The sequence below is a fragment of the Pinus tabuliformis genome, chromosome 3_1 (assembly GCF_031772625.1).
Source record: "Pinus tabuliformis cultivar Carrire ecotype Pingquan chromosome 3_1, CPIR1, whole genome shotgun sequence".
NCBI lineage: Eukaryota > Viridiplantae > Streptophyta > Pinopsida > Pinales > Pinaceae > Pinus > Pinus tabuliformis.
This window is the reverse complement of record NC_142301.1, coordinates 181,268,569-181,292,145: the sequence shown is the minus strand read 5'-3', so window position 1 is coordinate 181,292,145 and position 23,577 is coordinate 181,268,569. Positions and strand designations below refer to the sequence as shown.

Genomic DNA, 23,577 nt, shown 5'->3' with positions numbered 1-23,577 from the left:
CCCTCCTTCCTTTGCACCTGGATTAAGATTGGTTTTCACCATGTAGCCTGTTTCTTTTCCCACTGTACTACAATATTACTATTATATAAGGTTATACTTGTAACTCAGGGAAGGTTGTCACTCACCTATGGCAACAGTGAAAGTAGGTACTTGAGCATACTAAATGTAAGGTGCTGAAAGGTCTGTCTTGGTCGGATATCTCAACCTGGTAAGCTAATTCAGGGCCTTACTAGCTGCATGAAAGGACCAACCTTTTTTATTGAGGTAAGACCAGGACCTTACCTGAGCTCTGAGAAGACCCTTCTCTTCAAAAAGAGGAAACTCTCAATGAATATCAAGATCCTTCTCTACCTCCCTATAAAGTAGAAATTATAGTACAAAGGAAAAAACTGATCCAGTTTTAGTATTTTAGATCTGAGATCCGTGATTTCAAATTTCAGTTAACAAACACTTCCTAACACATTGGAATACTATTATCAGTTCAGTTTCATTGAAAATGAAATAACAGAAAAACAAAGTCGTTCACTCACGTTTATTCAAGGCACAACATCCAGTCTGGGTTCAAATGGAAACGTTTTGCGAATAACATTCCTCTGTCCAAGAGGATTATCAACCCAACTCTAGCATCCGTTTCCAACGTTGGAGAAATTCCAAAACTCCAATCTTCCCACCTTTCTGCTTGAGAAATAAACCCCTTCAATCCCACCGAATATATCGACCCCACCTTCAGCATAAAAGTGTCTCAATAATTCTATGGGCATCCTACCAGCCTCATACCATTCAATAACACAATAGGAATTAGGTAAATCCAAGGGAAAGTCACAAAAATCTAAAGTATGCTTTTATATTCATAAGAACAAGAAAAAGAAAAACAGGGGAGAAGCACAGTCATAGTCGTAATTAGATCCAGTGATTTAACAGTAAGGTTTTGTTGATGCCTCTAAAATCCTAGCATCAACATCGGGGAAAACCACCTAATCCGGACCTTAGTGCAGCGCCTTTTCCGTTTGGTATGGTGGTTCCGACTGGATATAATGGAAATAGTTTCCCAGTGATGTATGAGTTGAAGGGTGATTGTTTTATAATGTGTAACGAAGGTGATAAGTGTTTTATACTACAATTCAAAAATATACAAATATAAGTATATAACCCGGGTATCCTATTAAAAATGTGATTTCTGATTATTTCTAATAGACAAATAATCATAAAGATGGCTTACTTGTAAATAGAAAGATGTATTCATATAATGATTATTTTGTATTAAGAAATTAAACAAAGTAATTATAGAAACATTATCGCATTCATCACAATATATATCGCTGACATATATCCTTTGAAATAAACAATTCTTGATTTTTAGAAATGATATAATAAATAATTGTTTGAAAGAGCATACATATATCAACAATAACAACTTTTAAGAAATGTTCATTCACATAAAGAAATAAGACAAAAACAATGATAGAAGTACCACATGCATTTGAATCCTTCCGATGTAAACAACACTCCGATTCCACTTTCCTATTTGAGAAAACCTCTGGAAAATGCAAAAGTGCAAGTCTTGAAAAATCTTCTTTCACAAAAATGCAGAACCTTGATCCACTTTTGATAAAAAAAAATATTTAGAAGTACAGAAGTGCAACTTCTTAAGTCAAATCTTATATAGATTGAGGACCCTTTCTAAATACATGAAAGGGTCTTAAATAATAAAAATAAAAACAAACTATCAACAAAAATTGCTATGAGCTGTTCAAACTGTAGACATGAAAATCTGGGATTTGCAATAAAAATAGCAGTGCGATAGTGATTGAACTAATTCATTGAATCGGCGTCCTTTCTTGTGCTTGTAGCTGACAGATTGCGAGTATTGGCTGGATTTTCGAAGCTTGACTCATCCTGGAATGTAGCAGACTTGCTCTGCACAATGAAACGAAAGAACATAACAGAAGAAATATTTGCTCAAAGCTAATACACAATATACAAGATTAATGACAATTAAGCGCAATGAGTGTTATGGATTTGATATATTACACTACCACGGACGAAATCCTTGAAGGATTCAACCATAACTACTTAATTAATGATTTTCCATAACTGCCAACATGACACTTAAATGCCATAAAAATATGTCGCATTGCAAATCTTGATAATGATTCTTTTAAAATAAATATCGTAACTTCCCGATCAACGATAAACGATTAATTGCATATTGCATATCGGGAGGTATAACTGTTATGCTTAACTGTTTCATTTGTAAAGTTCCAAGTGCGATGGATGGTAAGCAGGATCACTTGAATAAAACGTTTTGCTTTTTATTTATAATTGACTTATAATTTAGACCCACAAACATTCGCTTAACGATTATATTTCACTTTTATTGAAAAGTGCGCTTTCCAATAATGAAATCGCATCGGTAGTTTCCAAATGGGCATTTATTATGCGTTTCGTACTTTCAGCGATGGCTGATTGCGATCAGCTTATCGCATCGGAAGATTTATATGACCCCTTGGAATGATTCCTTGATAAGTTGTGATATGCGCTTTCGATTTCCAATGGAAACTTAAGTCTATATTTTAAACAAAGGATGTGACACATTCATTTATATTTGTTTTATGACAAGGTCTTGTTTAATATTTAAATCAGATCAGAACTTTTCATAAGGATTTTCATGTGTTGTACAGATTTTGCAAAATTGTGATTCTTATTGAACTTAACCTTAAAGCAAAAGACTTATCACAACTATTGATTTTTTAAAAGTTTTATTCATTTTATCTAAGTTCTAAAAAAAAAGACCCATTTCTTATTAAAATTTTAGATAAAAATTTTGAAATGGGGAGGGTTGTTGTATAACACAACAGGTTCAAATAATCCATAATGATTTTACTTACCAAACCATTATTTTTAGATGGAAATGAACTTACAGTGACATGATCACTAAAATAGCTCCCTCCTTTTGAAATTTAATATAAGCCTTTAGTATACAACTTTTAACATCCATTTTGGTTTCGAGGATTCCTCCCACCCTGTTTGGAAGTTGATTTATGACCACCTTTATTACTGAAATAAATCTACATCCACTCAAAAACAACGACAACTCAAAATCTTTTCAAACACATGACTTGTTGGATGGAAAGGTGAAGAATTCAAGAAGAGGATGTCTTCCAAAAATGATAATGACCATGACTTCTCTTGAATGGCTTTTAAGACTAAACATGTTTTGACATTCTCTATTTGTTTGCTCATGTTTTTTATAGAGACATATCTACCTCTGTTTATGTCATTGGTTGAGCAAGATATGAAGTGTTAGGAATATACTTCCTTACTCTTTAAACCAACTTTTATTTTTTACTTCAAACCAACTTTTATTTTTTACTTTAACACATCTCCAATGTTTTGTACGAGGGATTTTATTGAGATTGTGATTATTGAGTCGTACTAAAATGGTAAGTCTTTTTATCTCCTCCTTTAAGTCGTGCACGCTGGATTCTATTTCTAGCTTATATACTCAACCTTTGTTCTTCAAATTTATTAAAGAGCTAATAGTTGAAATTTCTGATAATTCCAAACAAAACTGAAAAACAGAACAATACTCTGTTTTAACACAGTGGAAATAAAAATCGTTTGCGGAGTACAGTGTTTCAGCAACGCAGTTTCATCAGTTGCTGTTTGCAGTGTAACAGCAACGGTGTTCCAGCAACGCTGAAACTCGTGTAACAACAACACGGTGTTTTGATGTCAAGTTTATTTTCTACTTACGGTGTAACAACAACGTGCAACGGTGTAACAGCAACGTAAAAATAACTTGTATTTATAAACAGTAAACCAACTGATACAAATTCGTCTTCCTTACATAGAGGGATTTTCACACAAGATTATGCTGAAAAGCATCTTCCTCTTGATAGAGGGATTACATCAGGAACGCTTCAGTTCCACAAAACAGTTTCTTACTATCTTAGAGAATTACAGCTTCAGCCACACAGTCTGTTGCTGAAACACACAGACAGTTGCTGTTACAGCCTGTAGAATGCATTGCTGCTCCAAAACACAGCGACATTGTTTTCTTGCTGTTTTTCTGCTCTGCCTGCTTCTCTGTCTTTTTCTACATTCTTCTAACCTTAAAACAGAACTGTTGTTCATTACATTTATAAGAAAAAACATATCTGAGTTTAAACAATAAAATAATACAAATATCTTCTAACGCTTATCTGCGTATTGAATGCAGCAAAGCGGTGATGCCTTTCTCAAGAAATTAAGTCGCCGGTGGCAGGGGAATTCAATTCTGAGAATTTAATGCACATTAATGTGCAAAATATCAAGCGCTACTTTGATACATCGAACAACCTGGAATATCTACAGAAAATCAGATTTCTGTCCAACTGTTTATGTTGCAGTTGGAATTAAATTCCAACACTCCCCCTTAATTTCAACTGCTGCATACCCAGGCATTTCCTGAAATGATCAAAACTTTTCTTTTCTAATGGTTTTGTCAAGATGTCAGCTAGCTGATCCTCTATTCTGCAGTGCTGCAAAACAATCTCACCATTGTTAACCAATTCACGGATGAAGTGAAATTTGGTGTCTATGTGCTTTGTTCTTTTGTGAAAAACAGAGTTTTTAGACAATGCTATTGCTGAGCTATTGTCACAGTGAATGGTTGTGCCCTTTCTTGTTCATGACACAAATCTCTAAGAACTCTTCTCAGCCACACTGCTTGGCATGCTGCTGTTGTTGCTGCCACATAATCTGCCTCTGCTGTTGACAAAGACACAACTGGTTGCTTCTTGGAAGCCCATGAGATGGCTTCCGATCCCATATGAAACACATATCCCGATGTGCTTTTCCTATCATCAACACTTCCAGCCCAATCACTGTCAGTGTAACCTGTCAACATGAAACTTTCAGAAGAGGAGTATAAAATACCAAACCCCTTCGTTCCATTTACATACCTTAGAATCCTCTTGGCTGCCTGTCAATGAGTCTCTTTCGGTCTTTCCATAAATCTGGAGATTAAACTCACAGCGTGCATAATGTCTGGCCTAGTTGCAGTCAAGTACATAAGGCTGCCAACTATGCTCTTGTACAATTTTGGATCAAAATCCTTGCTGCTGTCTTCTTTGGTCAATTTCAACCCCATTACAGTTGGAGCCACAGCTACGTTGCTGTTTTGCATGTTAAATCTCTTCAACACTGCTTTTACATATTTATCTTGAGAAATGAAAACACCATTTTCATTTTGGTATACTTCAATTCCAAGAAAATATCTTAAAAAGCCCAAGTCAGTCATTTCAAATTCACTTTTCATGACTACTTTAAAATTAGTAATGAAAGAAGCATCATTGCTAGTAAAAATCAAATCATCTACATGTAAAACAACAATAATAATCTTACCGTCATTCTGTTTTATGTAGAGTGTGGGTTCACCATCACACTTATCAAACCCATTCTCAATCAGATAAGCATCAATTCTGCTGTACCATGCTCTTGGAGCTTGCTTCAGCCCATAAAGAGCCTTCTTCAGTTTACAAACTTTATGCTCTTGGCCTTCAACTTCATAACCTAGAGGTTGTTCAACATAAACCTCTTCTTTTAACACTCCATTCTGGAATGCAGATTTAACATCCATCTGATAAATCTTCCATTTGTGTTGTGCTGCAATAGACAACACTGTTCTGACTGTTTCCATCCTTGCTACTGGTGCAAAAGCCTCATCATAGTCTCTGCCTTGTTGCTGTTTGTAGCCTTTCACAACAAGCCTTGCATTGTTCCTGTCAATCTTGCCTTCAGCATTGCTTTTGGTCTTATAGACCCACTTAACTCCAATGGCATCTTTGCCTTCAGGGAGGTCCACTAACTCCCATGTTTTACTCTTCTCGATTGCACCAATTTCTTCATTCATTGCTTCAATCCATTTATCTTCATTTACAACATCTTCAAAATGAATTGGGTCATGAACATGACAATACAAAGCGAATAATGAATTCAGACCGGTATTGTTACTTACCTCTCCTTGTTCATAAATCTCATTCAGATTTCTGAATCTTGGTCTTCTTGGTGTGCTTGGAGTTCCATCCGAACTTGAGGGTATTTCTGATCCCTGTGGTGTTTCAGCAACAGCTGTTTGTGGTGTAACAGCAACTGTTCTTCTTTGACTCCTCAAGGCTGTTCGAATTCCAGCTTGTGGTGTGGTTTGTTGTACTTGCTGTGGTGGAGGAGGAGCCACCAAGGAAGGATTAGTTGCTGCTGTCCCTTCCTCTTCTTCTTCATGAGACACAATTGTCTTCACATTCACTGTTTTTCCAAGCTTCCATCCCAAGCTTCATCTTCAATGAACTGCACATCTCTGCTTATTATTAATTTCTTGGTGGATGGATTATAGAGTTTGTATGCTTTGACTCATCACAATAGCCAATAAAGACACACTTCTCCCCCTTACTGTCAAGCTTCTTCCTTACCTGATCTGGTACATGTGCATATGCCACACAACCGAATACTCTCATGTGAGTGACAGTTTTTTTTTTACCACTCTGTTAGTGTTAGTCTTTCCAGCCTTCCTCCAGTGATCAAATGTACTCTTACAAAGTGGTCTCAGAGTGTCAAGGTCAAATTTTGTCATTTCAGTGAGTCTTCAAGCAAAATTTGGTCACTAGGCATTAGGTCTAGGGTTTGCCCAAATGTCAATCCATGTCATCATTCAGCTGAGCCTATCATCATTCAGAGGGTTTTCATTATCATGTCAGTGTCGAATGGGTCATTTTACACCGTGTTCATGCTTCAGTTGTGCCTTGGCAAGGTCATTTCCCTCTCCTAGGGTTTTGAAAGCCAATTCCTCTTGGGCGGCCAAATCACCGGAAAAACTTGTTTCCTGATGTTCATACACCTTCCCCTATCCTTAAAGTACCTTACCAAACACTTCCCATCCCTTAGATCCGCCAAATTCCTCATTTTTCCACAAACCCTAGTTTCTAGCTACAACCTGGCAATTTTCTAGGTTGGGCCTGTGTTTTGCCCTTTTGGACCCCTTCCCCTCACTCAATCTCTGAGATTCCATTTTCCCCTGCTTCCTAACATCCCTCCCCACTCCCACAAATTTCCCCAAGAATTTAGAAGCCCCCTATCCCCTTCATTTCGCTTCATTTTGACAAAATTCCTTGTTTCACACATCGGGACAAGTTTCACTCAAAAGCTGTTTCTGAGCAATCAAAGATGAATTTTTCAAAAATGAGAGAGGTTTTTGTCCAGAACATGCCAAGGAAGAAAAACCTCCTTCACTTTTTACACATGTGTCATGGTTTGAGAGAAATGTCAAAAATGTCGGCGAGAACGAAGGTGCTCCAAGGACGGTTGGCCAAAGCACAAAAACGAAGGAAAGCGCCCGATCCACTCCAAATTTTGGCCAAAGCCTCTTTGAATTAGCATGGTACTTGATTGGGGTCTCCCAGCCCAAATTTCAAGAAATTTGGAGAAAATTTTGTCATTTGTGAATTTTTTGTGAAATTGACAGGTTTTGGCCTTTTGACATGCAGCGCCCCGTGCGCTACGCTACATGGGGGCAACTCAGAACGGGAAAAACTCAGCATTTTTGGAATTTTCATGCAAAGTTACACCTACCTATGGATGGACTTCAGTTTTTATGGAGATTTGGGCTTCCAAAAGCTCAAAATACATGCAAATTTTGACTTTCTGCCCCTATTTTGAGTTGCAGAAAGCTGTCTTGGGAGAATTGAGTTTTGAGGGGTCAAATGAACTCCAAATTCAAAAATTCCGGTGGGGTTGGAAAGAAGACTCGCAGACCTTTCCAATGAGCTAGCTTGCACCTGATTTGGACACCGGGAAGGCCCTCAAACAGGCCTCTCAATGTGCGCTACGTGTCAGGCACATGTGCGCTGCATGTCAGGGAATTTTGCCTATTTTGACCAGTTCGGCCAGAAAAACACTGTTTTCACTTGGTTTAATGTTTTGGGCATGTAAATCATGGATTTTTATGTCACTTTCATGGCTCTAAGATACTTTTACTCTCCTTGATCACTTCTAGAAGTTTCTTGAATGTAAATGGTAAATATTTAATGCATGGATAGGTTTCCTAAGTTTTAGAGGCAAGTTGTTTTGACTGCCTATTATCTAGTGCTTAGTTTGGAATTAGTTGAAACAGCTCCTAGGAAGCTGAGTTCGACCCCTAGAGGTGGGGAAAGGAGTTAGATCATATATATTATGCCTTCTCTTGCTCATTTTCATGGTTGGACTCTTGAGGGAGAAGCTCCTATTGTATATTTTACTTGTATCTCTGCAATTTGAGGAAAGGGAAGACCAGGGTTTTGCAGACATCATTGGGATTCTTGTGGACTCTTGTGTTGATGGTTTGTTCTCTTATTGTAATTGTAAGTTTGTTTATGTGTTCCATCTCTTTCTTTACTGCATCTTATTAAACAAATGAAGTGATAAAGTTTGAATTCATGCTTGCCATGCTCAGCTTTCAAATTTGTTTAATGTTTATGTTTTCCACTGTCTAGAGAGGATTCAAAGTCATTGTTTGCCCTCTTTAGCTTCTCTTTTTTCTTCTTTGATCATCCATCTCAGCTAAAGGCATCAGCACAAACTCCTACCTTGCCCCAAAGACCCACCTGCAAAAACTAAGCTCAATCCCCGCACCCTGAATCGCACTCCCTCCAATTGCCACCAAAAACACCAAAAACTTTAAATCAACCCTCCTTATCAGTTTACTAGCCTAATATCAGTGTTCCTAATTGGGTCAGCTCATCCTATTGAAAGATCTACCGAGTTTGACCGGAGAGAGCCGTCTCATACCCCGTAGGGCTAGCTACGAGGTGAAATGGTTTGATGTTGCCTTGAAGGTTTACCTTCCTCAGACTAGGGTGAAATCTCAAGCGCTAACATAGTGGCGACCATACTGGGGAGAACAAAGTGATTGTTTGCTTATTGGTGTGTTTAATTCATAAGCTTAGACGGAGCCTGAAGTTACGCCAGGTAGCCTTCGAAAATGCTCTTGTTTTACATCAGCGTTAGTAGATAAACGCTGCTTCAGTCAATCTCCGTGAGCTTGTGAACGTAGCGCTTCATTGACACTTTACCCTAGTACATGTATCAAGTTCAGATCTGATTGTTGATGGTGGACAATGATCAGACACTTGCAAGGCTGAAATCATTCACTTGGCGACTCTAAATCAGTTTTGAAGATCAGATCCAAAGACTCCACTGGAGGATGATCCCGACCAGCAAAAACATGAAAGGAGAATATGGCAAGATCAGGTACTCAAGTTGGAATTTCATCCAATACATTTCGTTCTTTGTCATAAATTATTTCTTCTCTTTTCCCAAGAATGTCAAAACTTCTTTGCAAAGTATATTGTATTTGAGAAGAGATCCTCGGCCTGCAGTTGATTCTTTCCCTTTGAAGATTGTAAATACCCAAGATTTGCATGCCTTTGAGCTTGATCAAGATCCTTTTCCCAAATCTTGTGATGACTATCTTCAAATTGATGAGCCCCAAGAGACCAAGACTGATTCTATACCTACTGTACATACCCCTACACCTTGTAAAATTCCAGATCGGTATAAACCTCTTGTCTTACCTTCTTTTCTTCATGCTTTCCCCAAAAACTATGATCTATACTTGCCGATGTTTGATGGTGAATGTAAGAATGTCAACGCTGAGCAACATGTCCAGAATTTTGAGAATTTTCTAGATCTTTTTGAAGTTGATGAAGAAGATGTTAGTATGAGGCTTTTTGCTCTTTCTTTGCAAGCCAAAGTGAAGAGTTGGTTCAAAGCTTTGCCTGATGCAAGCATCTCAGATTTCCAGCAGTTTGTCAAAGTTTTTCTCGACAGGTGGATGATTGGGCAGAACCTTTTCTTGATTGTAGAAGAGTATAATCAGCTGAAAAGATTGCCAGGGGAGACATTACAGCAGTTTTCAGCCAGATTTAACCATGTTTATTATTCGATCCCAATTGATATAAGGCCTACTCTTAGATCTGCTCTCTTGCACTACCCGGGTGCCTTTGATCCGGAGATGGAGTTTCAGCTGAGAGAAAGGGACATTGCAACACTTCACGAGATGCAAAACAGTGCAGTAAATGTAGAGGCGCATCTGCTGATCCGACGGGCAAGAATGAAGGAAGAAGAGATGAAAAATATAGATCCGGAAAAATCGACATCTTTAGAGGTAAAGCTTGACATTTTGGTAAGTGCAGTAGAAGAGATGATGAAGAAGATCACCGCAAGAAATTCTTATGATGTTCATGCTCATGGCTCGCTGATTGAAGAAGAACAAGTTGCTGATCCAAAACATTTTGTCTCTCATCCTAGTTGTCATAGCACTGATAATGATTGTTTTGTAGATCATCTTGGAGAAGAAAGAACTGTTGATATGACGTGTATGTTTGATGATGATTTGCCTCAATTTGATGAGTATGATGATGATTATGTTCTCCAAACCGAAGCTAAGCTTGCAGACAAATCAACAGCTCGTTTGTGGGAGGAAGAAGTTCATTTTCAGCAGTTTGAAAACAATGTTCAGCCATCACATATCAGCTATGACATTGACGAGGAAAGTGCAGCAAATTTTGAAGTAAGTGAAGGATCTTTGCCTTTTTGCTTTGATTCGTTTCAGTTCATCAGAGATAACTACCATGCAATCAGAAATCAAATGTCAACAAGTCTTGATTTGGACCATCTTGGGAGCAATGAAAATTTTGTTCAAGACTGTTCATATTCAGATTTGCAACCCCCGAAAGCCATTGGTTTTCAAGTTGCAGATGAAAGCATGGAAGCTGACATATTTGATCAAATGATTCAAGGTGACTCCATACCATTTTGTTTTGAATCAATTCAGTTTTTGAAGGGTAGATTGCATAGTAAATCATTTAATGTTGAGAATGAGACAGATAACAAAATTCTTGAGCAGCCTGTAGCATCAGATTTGCAGCCACCAAATGAAATTGAAGGGCAGATTATAGATGAAGGTGTGGCAACCGAGATACCTGATTTGATGATGCAGGAAGATTCTATACCCTTTTGTTTTGAAGCATTTCAGTTTATAAGGCAGAATTCTCGTAAAATTTCTCAAGAACAAGATGAGCAGCATGTAGGCAATCATGTAATCACAATGGAACCAATAGAAATGGGATTGCAACAGTCTTTTCAAGTTTTTCATGATCCAATAGCTGATGTTTTGGATGAGGTTTGCAGTCAAAGTCTTTCTCCATTGACTACATGCGAGCTTGAATCATGTGCTGATATGAATTTGATCCGGCAGCCGGTTTCTTTGTCATTTTTAGCAGAGGTCTCATCACAAGGCTCAGATCAAAGTTTGCATTCATGGTATGAGGAAAAGAGAAGTAATCCATTGGATGAGCTAAGTTCTAGTGTGCTTGAACTTCAAGATCCTTATGCAGTGTTTTTGGAGGCGGATAGAGAATTCATATCATTCAACGGATCTGTTTCTAAGTTGTCATGGGAGTTGCCTTTCAATAGTTCTCTTTTGTTGTTCATAAGAAATCACTTGTGGAGAATTCAAACAGCAGATGAGATATTTACTTGGTTGCATTGGTTGTTTCATTTCACTTGATCAGGTGATGAATGAAACCGTTAGAGTAGGTTTTGATGAATAAGCTCCACTTTGAGCATCATTTTCAGTTAGTCGATTGTGTTTAAGTATCGAGTCAGTTTTTAGTTGAGTCATGAGTCCTTTATGAGTCAATTTTTAGTCTTGTTGTTAAGTTAGTTTGTGTCAGTTTTCAGTCATGCATTTCAGCTTGAGTTTATGACTCCATTGCCCAATGATTGTAAAGCACTGGTCTGCTCTCCCAGAGGTCTAAGGTTCTTGGCACCTCCAAGGAGCTACCATCCCCATTGGAGCCAATGTTAGTGTCAGTCTTTCCAGCCTTCCTCCAGTGATCAAATGTACTCTTACAAAGTGGTCTCAGAGTGTCAAGGTCAAATTTTGTCATTTCAGTGAGTCTTCAAGCAAAATTTGGTCACTAGGCATTAGGTCTAGGGTTTGCCCAAATGTCAGTCCATGTCATCATTCAGCTGATCCTATCATCATTCAGAGGGTTTTCATTATCATGTCAGTGTCGAATGGGTCATTTTACACCGTGTTCATGCTTCAGTTGTGCCTTGGCAAGGTCATTTCCCTCTCCTAGGGTTTTGAAAGCCAATTCCTCTTGGGCGGCCAAATCTCCGGCAAAACTTGTTTCCTGATGTTCATACACCTTCCCCTATCCTTAAAGTACCTTACCAAACACTTCCCATCCCTTAGATCCGCCAAATTCCTCATTTTTCCACAAACCCTAGTTTCTAGCTACAACCTGGCAATTTTCTAGGTTGGGCCTGTGTTTTGCCCTTTTGGACCCCTTCCCCTCACTCAATCTCTGAGATTCCATTTTCCCCTGCTTCCTAACATCCCTCCCCACTCCCACAAATTTCCCCAAGAATTTAGAAGCCCCCTATCCCCTTCATTTCGCTTCATTTTGACAAAATTCCTTGTTTCACACATCGGGACAAGTTTCACTCAAAAGCTGTTTCTGAGCAATCAAAGATGAATTTTTCAAAACTGAGAGTGGTTTTTGTCCACAACATGCCAAGGAAGAAAAACCTCCTTCATGTTTTACACAGGTGTCATGGTTTGAGAGAAATGTCAAAAATGCCAGCGAGAACGAAGGTGCTCCAAGGACGGTTGGCCAAAGCACAAAAACGAAGGAAAACGCCCGATCCACTCCAAATTTTGGCCAAAGCCTCTTTGACTGAGCATGGTACTTGATTGGGGTCTCCCAGCCCAAATTTCAAGAAATTTGGAGAAAATTTTGTCATTTGTGATTTTTTTGTGAAATTGACAGGTTTTGGCCTTTTGACATGCAGCGCCCCGTGCGCTACGCTACATGGGGGCAACTCAGAACGGGAAAAACTCAGCATTTTTGGAATTTTCATGCAAAGTTACACCTACCTATGGATGGACTTCAGTTTTTATGGAGATTTGGGCTTCCAAAAGCTCAAAATACATGCAAATTTTGACTTTCTGCCCCTATTTTGAGTTGCAGAAAGCTGTCTTGGGAGAATTGCGTTTTGAGGGGTCAAATGAACTCCAAATTCAAAAATTCCAGTGGGGTTGAAAAGAAGACTCGCAGACCTTTCCAATGAGCTAGCGTTCACCTGATTTGGACACCGGGAAGGCCCTCAAACGGGCCTCTCAATGTGCGCTACGTGTCAAGCACATGTGCGCTGCATGTCAGGGAATTTTGTCTATTTTGACCAGTTCGGCCAGAAAAACACTGTTTTCACTTAGTTTAATGTTTTGGGCATGTAAATCATGGATTTTTATGTAACTTTCATGGCTCTAAGATACTTTTACTCTCCTTGATCACTTCTAGAAGTTTCTTGAATGTAAATGGTAAATATTTAATGCATGGATAGGTTTCCTAAGTTTTAGAGGCAAGTTGTTTTGACTGCCTATTATCTAGTGCTTAGTTTGGAATTAGTTGAAACAGCTCCTAGGAAGCTGAGCTCGACCCCTAGAGGTGGGGAAAGGAGTTAGATCATCTATATTATGCCTTCTCTTGCTCATTTTCATGGTTGGACTCTTGAGGGAGAAGCTCCTATTGTATATTTTACTTGTATCTCTGCAATTTGAGGAAAGGGAAGACCAGGGTTTTGCAGACATCATTGGGATTCTTGTGGACTCTTGTGTTGATGGTGTGTTCTCTTATTGTAATTGTAAGTGTGTTTATGTGTTCCATCTCTTTCTTTACTGCATCTTATTAAACAAATGAAGTGATAAAGTTTAAATTCATGCTTGCCATGCTCAGCTTTCAAATTTGTTTAATGTTTATGTTTTCCACTGTCTAGAGAGGATTCAAAGTCATTGTTTGCCCTCTTTAGCTTCTCTTTTTTCTTCTTTGATCATCCATCTCAGCTAAAGGCATCAGCACAAACTCCTACCTTGCCCCAAAGACCCACCTGCAAAAACTGAGCTCAATCCCCGCACCCTGAATCGCACTCCCTCCAATTGCCACCAAAAACACCAAAAAATTTAAATCAACCCTCCTTATCAGTTTACTAGCCTAATATCAGTGTTCCTAATTGGGTCAGCTCATCCTATTGAAAGATCTACCGAGTTTGACCGGAGAGAGCCTTCTCATACCCCGTAGGGCTAGCTACGAGGTGAAATGGTTTGATGTTGCCTTGAAGGTTTACCTTCCTCAGCCTAGGGTGAAATCTCAAGCACTAACACACTCCATGCCTCTTCAGGTATTTTGTTCATGACAACTTTAGTTGGGCATCTATTCAAGATGTAAACTGCGCAAGTAACAGCTTCTGCCCAATACTCATGCGGCAAGTGTTTTGCCTTCAGCATACTTCTGACCATGTCAAGAATGGTCCTATTTTTCCTTTCGGCAACACCGTTTTGCTGAGGTGTATACCTTGCCGTGAACTGCTTCTGTATGCCATTCTCTCTGCAAAAACGCAGAAAGTCTTGGGAGATGTACTCTCCTCCTCTATCTATTCTGAGCACTTTGATATAATGCCCACACTGCTTCTCAACAAGAGTTTTGAAGTGCCAGAATTTCTCAAACACTTCACTTTTCTGTTTCAGCATATACACCCATGTCTTTCTGGTGTAATCATCAATGAAAGTTAAAACATATTTATTTCCAGCAAATGATGGTATTTGCATCGGTCCACACACATCAGAGTAAACAATTTCCAAGGGTGATTTTGCCCTTACACTCTTTCCTGCTGGAAAGCTTTCTTTGTGTTGCTTGCCCAAGATGCAGCCTTCACAAAGGCTGTCCGGTTTCTCAATCAACGGCAATCCCTTTACCATTCCCTTTCTGTGCAACAGATTCAAGCCTCCGAAATTGAGATGTCCAAATCTCAAGTGCCACAACCAATTCTCATCTTTCACTTGTTCCAGAAAGACTTCTTGTGTAACAACTGCAATAGTTCTTCCTTCCTTCAAATCTGCCGTGAGTTTGAGAGGAAACATTCTATTGCTGGTCATCTGCACCTGTGCAATGATCTTCTTACTTGGAGGTATGTCTCTGATTGTACACATATCATCTTTGAAGAACACATTGTAACCTTTGTCAATGAGCTGTCCAATGCTCAAAAGATTACATTTCAGACCAAGTACATAGTATACCTCTGGCACAATCATCTGTTCTCCATTTCTTGCTTGGATACTGACTCTGCCCTTACCCTTGACAGATATTTTACTATCAGTCTCTGTTGTTACCTCAGATTTCACATTTTCATCCAAATTGGCAAACATTGCAATATTTCCAGTCATGTGATTACTACAACCTGAGTCTAAGAACCAAAAATCTTCTTGTTTGTCTTGTGTTATGTTACATGTTAACAGCGCGTTCTTTGGGTTCTTATCTTCTTCATTTGCAAAATTAGCATTCTGCCTATTATTCATGTCATTTTGTTTTTTCTTGCATTCATTGGCATAGTGCCCATATTTCTTACAATAATGACATTGGACTTGGGATTTGTCATACCTTTGTCCATGAGCTTGTTGTTTTCTTGAACCTTCAGCTTGGTTCTGATTGCAGCTCCTTCCGCTTGCAGGATAATTTCTGCCTCTGTTTTGGCTTCTTCCACGACCTCTGTTATTTGCTCTACCTTGACCTTTTCCTCGGTCAAAAGACATCTGAGTCTTGAATGCTTGCTAAAAAGAGGAATCTGTTCCTCTACTCAGTCTGTGTTCATGAGACATAAGAGAAGCACTCAGCTCATCTACCGTGAACTGTGAGAGATCTTTTGTTTCTTCTATTGCTACCACAATAGATTCAAACCTTGAGGGAAAAATTCTCAAGATCTTCTCTACAATCCTTCTTTCCTCAAGAATCTCACCATGAGATCTTATCTGGGTTATCAACCCAATAACTTGAGTGAAGAATGAATCTATTGTTTCAGATTCCTTCATGCTGAGATTTTCAAAGTCTCTCCTCAACATCTGCAACTTTGCAGTCTTCACCTTCTCCATGCCTTGATAGGCAGTTTTGAGAATATCCCATGCCTCCTTGGATTTTGTTGCTGCTGTAATCCGTGGAAAAACACTTTCATGTACTGATTGGAAGAGAAAAAAGAGGGCTTTTGCATCCTTCTTCCTGTCGCTCTTCAACTGGTCTCTTTCTGCTACTGTCAAAGCAGCCAACGCTGTTGCATCTGCAGGTTCAACATATCCAGTTTCAACCAGCTCCCATATTCCTTGAGAAGCAAACAATGCTTTCATTGTTATTGACCAATAACTGTGATTTTTCCCATTAAACTGTGGCAGTTGGGAATTTTTCAAACCTGTTCCAGCATCTGCCATCTTAACTCCGTATAGGTAAAGAAGAGATACTGTCTGTAAAATGAAAAACAAGCAAAAACTTTCTCTGCTGGAAAAAGTCCGCTCAACAAGCTTCTTGCAGCACCTACAGTGAAAAACAAGCTCTGTTTTTGACTCACTGAGTGCCTAGACCATCTCTGATACCATGTTGAAATTTCTGATAATTCTAAACAAAACTGAAAAACAGAACAATACTCTGTTTTAACACAGCGGAAATAAAAATCGTTTGCGGAATACAGTGTTTCAGCAACATAGTTTCGTCAGTTGTTGTTTGCAGTGTAACAACAACAGTGTTTCAGCTACGCTGAAACTCGTGTAACAGCAACACGCTGTTTTGATGTCAAGTTTATTTTTCTGCTTACGGTGTAACAGCAACGTAAAAATAACTTGCATTTATAAACAGTAAACCAACTGATACAAATTCGTCTTCCTTACATAGAGGGATTTTCACACAAGATTATGCTGAAAAGCATCTTCCTCTTGACAGAGGGATTACATCAGGAACGCTTCAGTTCCACAAAACAGTTCCTTACTATCTCAGAGAATTACAGCTTCAGCCACACAGTCTGTTGCTGAAACACACAGACAGTTGCTGTTACAGCCTGTAGAATGCATTGCTGCTCCAAAACACAGCGACACTGTTTTCTTGCTGTTTTTTTGCTCTGCCTGGTTCTGTCTTTTTCTACAGTCTTCTAACCTTAAAACAGAACTGCTGTTCATTACATTTGTAAGAAAAAACATATCTGAGTTTAAACAATAAAATAATACAAATATCTTCTAACGCTTATCTGCGTATTGAATGCAGCAAAGCGGTGATGCCTTTCTCAAGAAATTAAGTCGCCGGTGGCAGGGGAATTCAATTCTGAGAATTTAATGCACATTAATGTGCAAAATACTTTGATACATCGAACAGCCTGGAATATCTACAGAAAATCAGATTTCTGTCCAGCTGTTTATGTTGCAGTTGGAATTAAATTCCAACACTAATTTCCTCTTAGTGGCAAGGAATTGAACAAGTACTATTCTTGAATTTATTGTTGCAATCCCTTCAGTTTGAGTCTCTAGTTCTTCCTTCTATTCAAAAATATTTCCAAGAAATGTCTTGAAAAATATTAGCTCTCTATCCACCGAAAAAATATTTACCCCAAATTTTAGGGTTCCCCTCTCTCTACAAATACTCAACCACACGATAAACCATCGATATATTTACCACTCTTTTTCAAATAGGAATTAAGGATTCTGGGAATTCATCATAACCCGTAGGGTAACTGTGTAGTGGCCCTATTGGTTGTTGTACCACTGTAGTGACCTCCAAACGAATGGTGTTCATCATACTACAAATGTTTCCAATATTTCAGAAACAAAATATTTTTCCTTGTCCATTGTTCAAGGTAAACCACCCTTCAAAAATGTGTTCACTTAGTTCTATGAATCCATGGAAATATGTTCACTAGGTTCTATGATCCCATATAATATCCATATGCTCACATGGAAAAAAAAAATCAATTTGACAAAGCCAATTCTTTGGAGTCCCACTTCTCTAACAATGTCATCATGCAAAACTTGCAAAATTGATACAGATTCATTATCATAGATTTTTCTTGGTATATGTGAACTAGTAGTCCCACGCCAAATACACATCCCAAGAATAATTCAAAAATTACAATGTTTCCCTTATTCAATCTATGAATCACCCTACTCCTCTACTTTCATCCAATCACAATCATAGCCACTGTCTGCTTGAAGGAAACTTCCTTCAGAATGAATAAATTTTGGCTTTGTATCACTTTAGAATAGCATCCAAAGTGTAGTGGAAAATATGTTTCATTATGGGAAGTAGTTACAGGGTCTTGGATAAAACTATCGGAAAACCTGAGATCTGACCTGTGACACGATGATGCTTTATGGCTCTATATATCACTTGTAGACATGTTGAGAATACAAATGTTCGTTCCACCTTTAGTTGCGACTACGCAGGTGAATGCCCTCCATTGAAGTGGAACATGGGAAACATTAACTGTTCAAGGTTGTTGAGATCAAGTTCCAGAATCACAAATGTAGAACAAACCAAATTCAATGAGAACGATGACTTCAAACCCCCTTCCATTATCAAGCAGTGCCCTCTTCCCTTGATAAGTCGAGGCTCTTTAACAATATCATCTTAGATGTCATTTTTAGCAGGGTTCCAGAATCCCCCATACACATCATCTATTTTTAAACTAGCAAGCCTCCACCTGGGATGCCAAGTAGAACCCACATCCTCAAGCCCATAGATTACACCATTGAAAGCCATCACAGGGCTTATAGGTCTGAAGGGTTTGCATCCAAATCTAATCTAGCGATTATTGTGTGGATAGTAACAAACTTGAAGGCCATCGTGTGGACAGTAACAAACATGAAGGCCATCAGCCATGATTAGTATCTTGTGGGACTAAAACCCTAGATCTTCGATCATTAACATAACGGGGAAGGATACGAGGTCATGGAGGGGAGGGAGAATCCTGTACTTCTTAGTTAAGGGATTGCAGAGGCAAAGTGAAATGGTGGAGTTGGACTCTACGACGCAAACCAATCCTCATGAGGTTGTCACTAGGGTTATGAATTGGAGAGGGAGGAATGAGAGATCCAATTCATAGAATATGTGCAATGATGGGTCGTAGAGATTGAGGAGTCTGTAGTTGTTATCCATTCTGTCGTCTCCTTGGGCATATATGAGGGTGAGCCAGGAGTTGACACTGTGAGAATTGGATGGATGTCAAGATTTGATTCCAGTGCTTGCAAACAAATCGAGAGTGAACTATGTCAACGATAAGAAGATGGGAGAAAACTCGATCTAACATGTCCCTTGGCAGATCATCCCATGAAAAGAAAACACTATAAAATTATTTTCATGGGCCATAATTTCACTAGAATGAGCTTGATTACCAATTTTATTTCCAGTGAACCTCCGTGAATGTGATCCCAATCCATGTTATCAGAGATATCTGCAATAATATTTTGATAAAATTTAAACAAGGATTTTGCACCGCGCCAACATGTGTGATTCGAGGTATGTTTTGAGCTTTCACAATGATGGGATACTATGGAAAATAAGAAATAAAATCTATGGTTACATGCCAAAAAGAAATATGGGTTATTATTCTTCTCAGCATAACTTGCAAGCGTTGTTATAGTTTGGATTCAAGCAAGTACTTCTGAGATATAACATAGTCAAATGACCTCAGTAGGGAAGGTTCATGCAGTATTGGATCATTGGGTTCAATTCAAAATGTATCTACCCATAATCACACCAATCGCAATCAACTTGTAATACCTCCATTTCAATTCTGAGAAGGATATAGTTTTCAGCTGATCAACATCATTAAGATACCTAAGATTATGGAAAGCGAGTTAGCTCCATTCAAATGCTAGGGCTACCATGAGTATGGAAATTCCAGCTAGAAGGATGAGGAAGGGTTGTCGAAAACTAAGCCAAAGGAAAAGTGGAGAAGTCAAATTTTAGCCACCCAAAACAAAATGCTGACAATTTCAAAGGACACAATTCTCAACTGGGTGATTCTGAATGCATTATAAACCTTGTTGAATTGCTCAATCACTCTTACGACCCTTAATATAGTTATAGAATTTATGTAAACAAAATTAGAGTTTTATTGGAGGCATTTTTTTTCCTTCCATGATTGTCAACTACTTCCCCTTCCTTATTCGAAATACGTTACATAGCTCTTATTACCTTATCTTCACTACCCACTAGTGAAGGTCTTCCTGTGGCTTACAATAGTGCCCAGTGCCCATTAATCCCAAGGGTTGAGTCTGTGGTCTAATACCACTTGTCACATAGCTCTTATTGCCTTATCCTCACTGCCCACTAGTGAAGGTCTTCTTGTGGCTTACAATAGTACCCAGTGCCCATTAAGCCTGAGGGTTGAGTCTAAGCTCTGATACCACTTATCACAACTCTAGTTCAAGAACCCTTTTCATGACTTATCTTGCAAGGCAACGCACGAATAAAGAATGATTTATTGCAACAAGGTAAAATTCCAATTATACCGGTTTCGATTCAGATTCACATTTGGTTTTCCCATCTGTAATGCATCTCATAGACCCATGCGTGAATTTAATGCTCATGTTTCGTATACACTAGTTACGCTGTGTGTTTAGTTTCACGCTCTGCTATTTATTCTATTCAGGCAACCTGGTTGCATTACCAGAGTTTCCAGAGGTTAGTTTCTCCAAAATTTATACACCCTTAGGTTTACTTATTTCATCTAATTTCATGGCGAGGGTTTATTCTCTGTTTTCTTTAATCTTAATTCTTGGAACTGTGGTTATCTTATGTTGCATCTTTGCAGTCCATCTCCATGCCGAAAGAAAGTATGACAGTTGTTTCGCTGGGGAATGCCATGATTGATGCAGAGGATGGAGAATGCTCCACGATAATTGTCTGGTTCATTCAACGTGAATTTGTTATTAAAAGGCGAATTGAATTATACTCACGGTTCACTATATGACGTAAGAAGACTCTACTGGAGCACACTATTGGAATGTTAATTCCAACTGCAGGTGGCGGACGTGGACAATACGACTGCACCCAAAACCACCGAACAAAACCACAAACCGCCCAGACCATATCGCACCGCCATCCAGGGAAAAGCAGTTTCCGTATGTTTGGCTCCGATGCGATTTGGTGAAGACGCGTGGCTCTCACCTGACATCAGCATCTCTGACATATCGGGAGGTAAAGCTCAGCATTAAACGACCTTCCGATATCCACTCCAGCCGTCCGATCTCCTCGCGCGTCCTCCGCCGTTCATCAATGAAGCTGCACACCTGCATACGACCAACGTCAATTCAAGGTTTGCGTGGAGTGTTAGGATTCCCGCTGACCGTCGTAAAAGGAAATTAAATGGTATTTGCAGGGGGTTGTTAAATGGTCAACGTGGTTTTTAATTTTAATGTTTTTTTTATATACGGAGGTATGGACATACATTATATATGTCATATCCTTTAAAGAAGCGTTGACCATTGTAAAAAGGAACGATGGAGCAGTTGAAAAAAAGAGTGTGCTCTGTATTGTGTTAATTACACATGGGAGGTATGTAAGTGTGAAGCAGTGAAAGAGCAGAGCGCAGCGAAAAACGATGTATTGAACGCACAGCAGTGCGAAGAAATTACAAGGAACATATTGTAATGTTTTTGTGTTGTATTGTAAAAACAGAGGAGTAGCAAAAACCATGTGTGGTTTTGCACAGTAGTGCATGAAGAAAAGAAACGAAGTGGAGCGCATGTGTTTTGAGTAAGTTTTTTTTTATAGGTTGATTTTGCATTGAAATGCAAATGAAAAGAGCGCTCAGGTATTTTTTGAGATTGTGAATGTAATGTAAAGATTACTGTATGTGTAAAATATTTTTACAGCAGTATGTGTAAAAATAGTTTTACACCAGCAAATGTAAAAATGGGTTTTACTGCAGTAAACCCAGCACAGTAATTTCTCAGGTGAAAACAGAGTTTTGATGGGTGAAAGTAATTTTGGTGAATCCCTCTCAGCAAAGAGGATGAATGTTGTTTCAGGCTTTATATTTTAATCAATAGAAATATTTTTATGGCTGTGTAATGGGCTGTTATGAGTATATTTGTTTTTAAAGCTTCCCTGTGCAAAAGATCCAGGAACAGTGGAAACAGAGCATTGGCTCTGTGGTGTCTGTGTGTTTGGTTTTGGTATTTCCCCGTTTAAAAATACCCAACAGTGGTATCAGAGCTAGTCCAGGCTCTTTGAAGACTCAAAGAAGCTGAAGGAAGGTGTGGTTGCAGCAGTCAAACTTCTCCAGCAGTGTGAAGCCACAGCCAAAAGGATTAAGGTATTTCTCAAAGCTTTCCTTTGTGTTACTGTTAAAAGAACAGTCAGTGATTTAAAAGAAAACACAGTCAAGTATTTAAAGCCTAGATAAGAATGGCAAGGTCAAAGAAGAAAGCCTCCAGGGCTGTTAAAAATGTGTCTCCCCCCTCTACTAAACTAGAAGGCAATCTGTTTGAAAGCATTGTATTTGAGGTTCCAAAGTTTGATGGAAACTTTGATGTATGGGAAATAATGATGAGGGCTTTCCTAATGTCTGAGGGGATTGAAGTCTGGGAGTCAGTGATTGATGACAGCAAGATGGATAAAGAATCCATGGAGTATGATGCACAAGCAGCAAAACTAATCTTGGATGGACTCCCTGATTCTGTGAAGAGGAATCTAGGAAAATATACATCAGCAAAGGATATATGGGACAGACTGCATGACCTTCATGCAAAGGGAGCACTGACCATGACAATGAGTCAAGAAGAACCCATCATAGAAGCTGAGAATGAAAAGCTTGACCTCATCAAGCTTCAAGTAAAAGAAAGGGATGAAGAGCTTGCCAAGCTTAAGAAGGAACTTGACCAATGCAAGAAGAAACATCATGAAGAAGTCATATCCATGACAAATCAGCTGAATAGTGCAAAGAAGCAGGCAGATGTCTTGACAAGTCAACTTGAACAAAGACACAAGAAAGTGAATAAGCTTGTGGAAGAGATTGGACAATACAAGGTAGAGGTCTCCTCCCTTAAGTCCGAACTACAAGAAGCCAGGAAGCAGGCACAAGGAGCTGAAAAGAAAATGGAGAGCAGTCAAGCAGAAATCTCCAAAATGAAGTCTGATATTATCTCCTTCAAAATAATAGCAGCTGAAGCTACTCGTAGCAAGGAAGAAACCGAGGGACAACTAGCAAAGAAAAATAATGAATGTGAAAAGTTAGAAGAAGAGATTGTCCTCCTCAGGAAGAAGGTTGAAGGGATGAACAAGATCATGAAGAGCTCTCAAGCTTTGGATGACATGCTCAGCTATCACAGATCTCCATCTGATAAATAAGGACTTGGGTATGTAGGTGAACCCTCAAACAAGCATGAAGATGCTTTAAGCAAAGGAGATGTGAAGAAGCCAGAAAGAGATTGTGATGCTCCTAGTTCCAGCATAGGCAAGGAGAAAAATGAAGGCTGCAATAGAAGAAATCCTGCTCCAAGTAGAAAACCAGCTCCAAGAAGAAATGTAGCTGATGTCAAAGAGGTAAGAGGTAATGGTTATCATCAAAGGATCTCAAGGCAGCAAAGCTTCAGAAGTACATCAAGGAAACCTCCATCTCCCAGGTACCAAAGTTCATTTTATGGTTATTGTTACTCTTGTTCAAACTTTGGTCATATGGCAA

The 23,577-nt window shown here is 38.9% G+C and overlaps 1 pseudogene; it reads right to left on the bottom strand.

Moving 5' to 3' along the window:
* Window positions 1-620: 620 nt before the first annotated feature.
* On the bottom strand, window positions 621-19,043 carry LOC149186384 (SKP1-interacting partner 15-like; annotated as a pseudogene).
* Window positions 19,044-23,577: the final 4,534 nt, after the last annotated feature.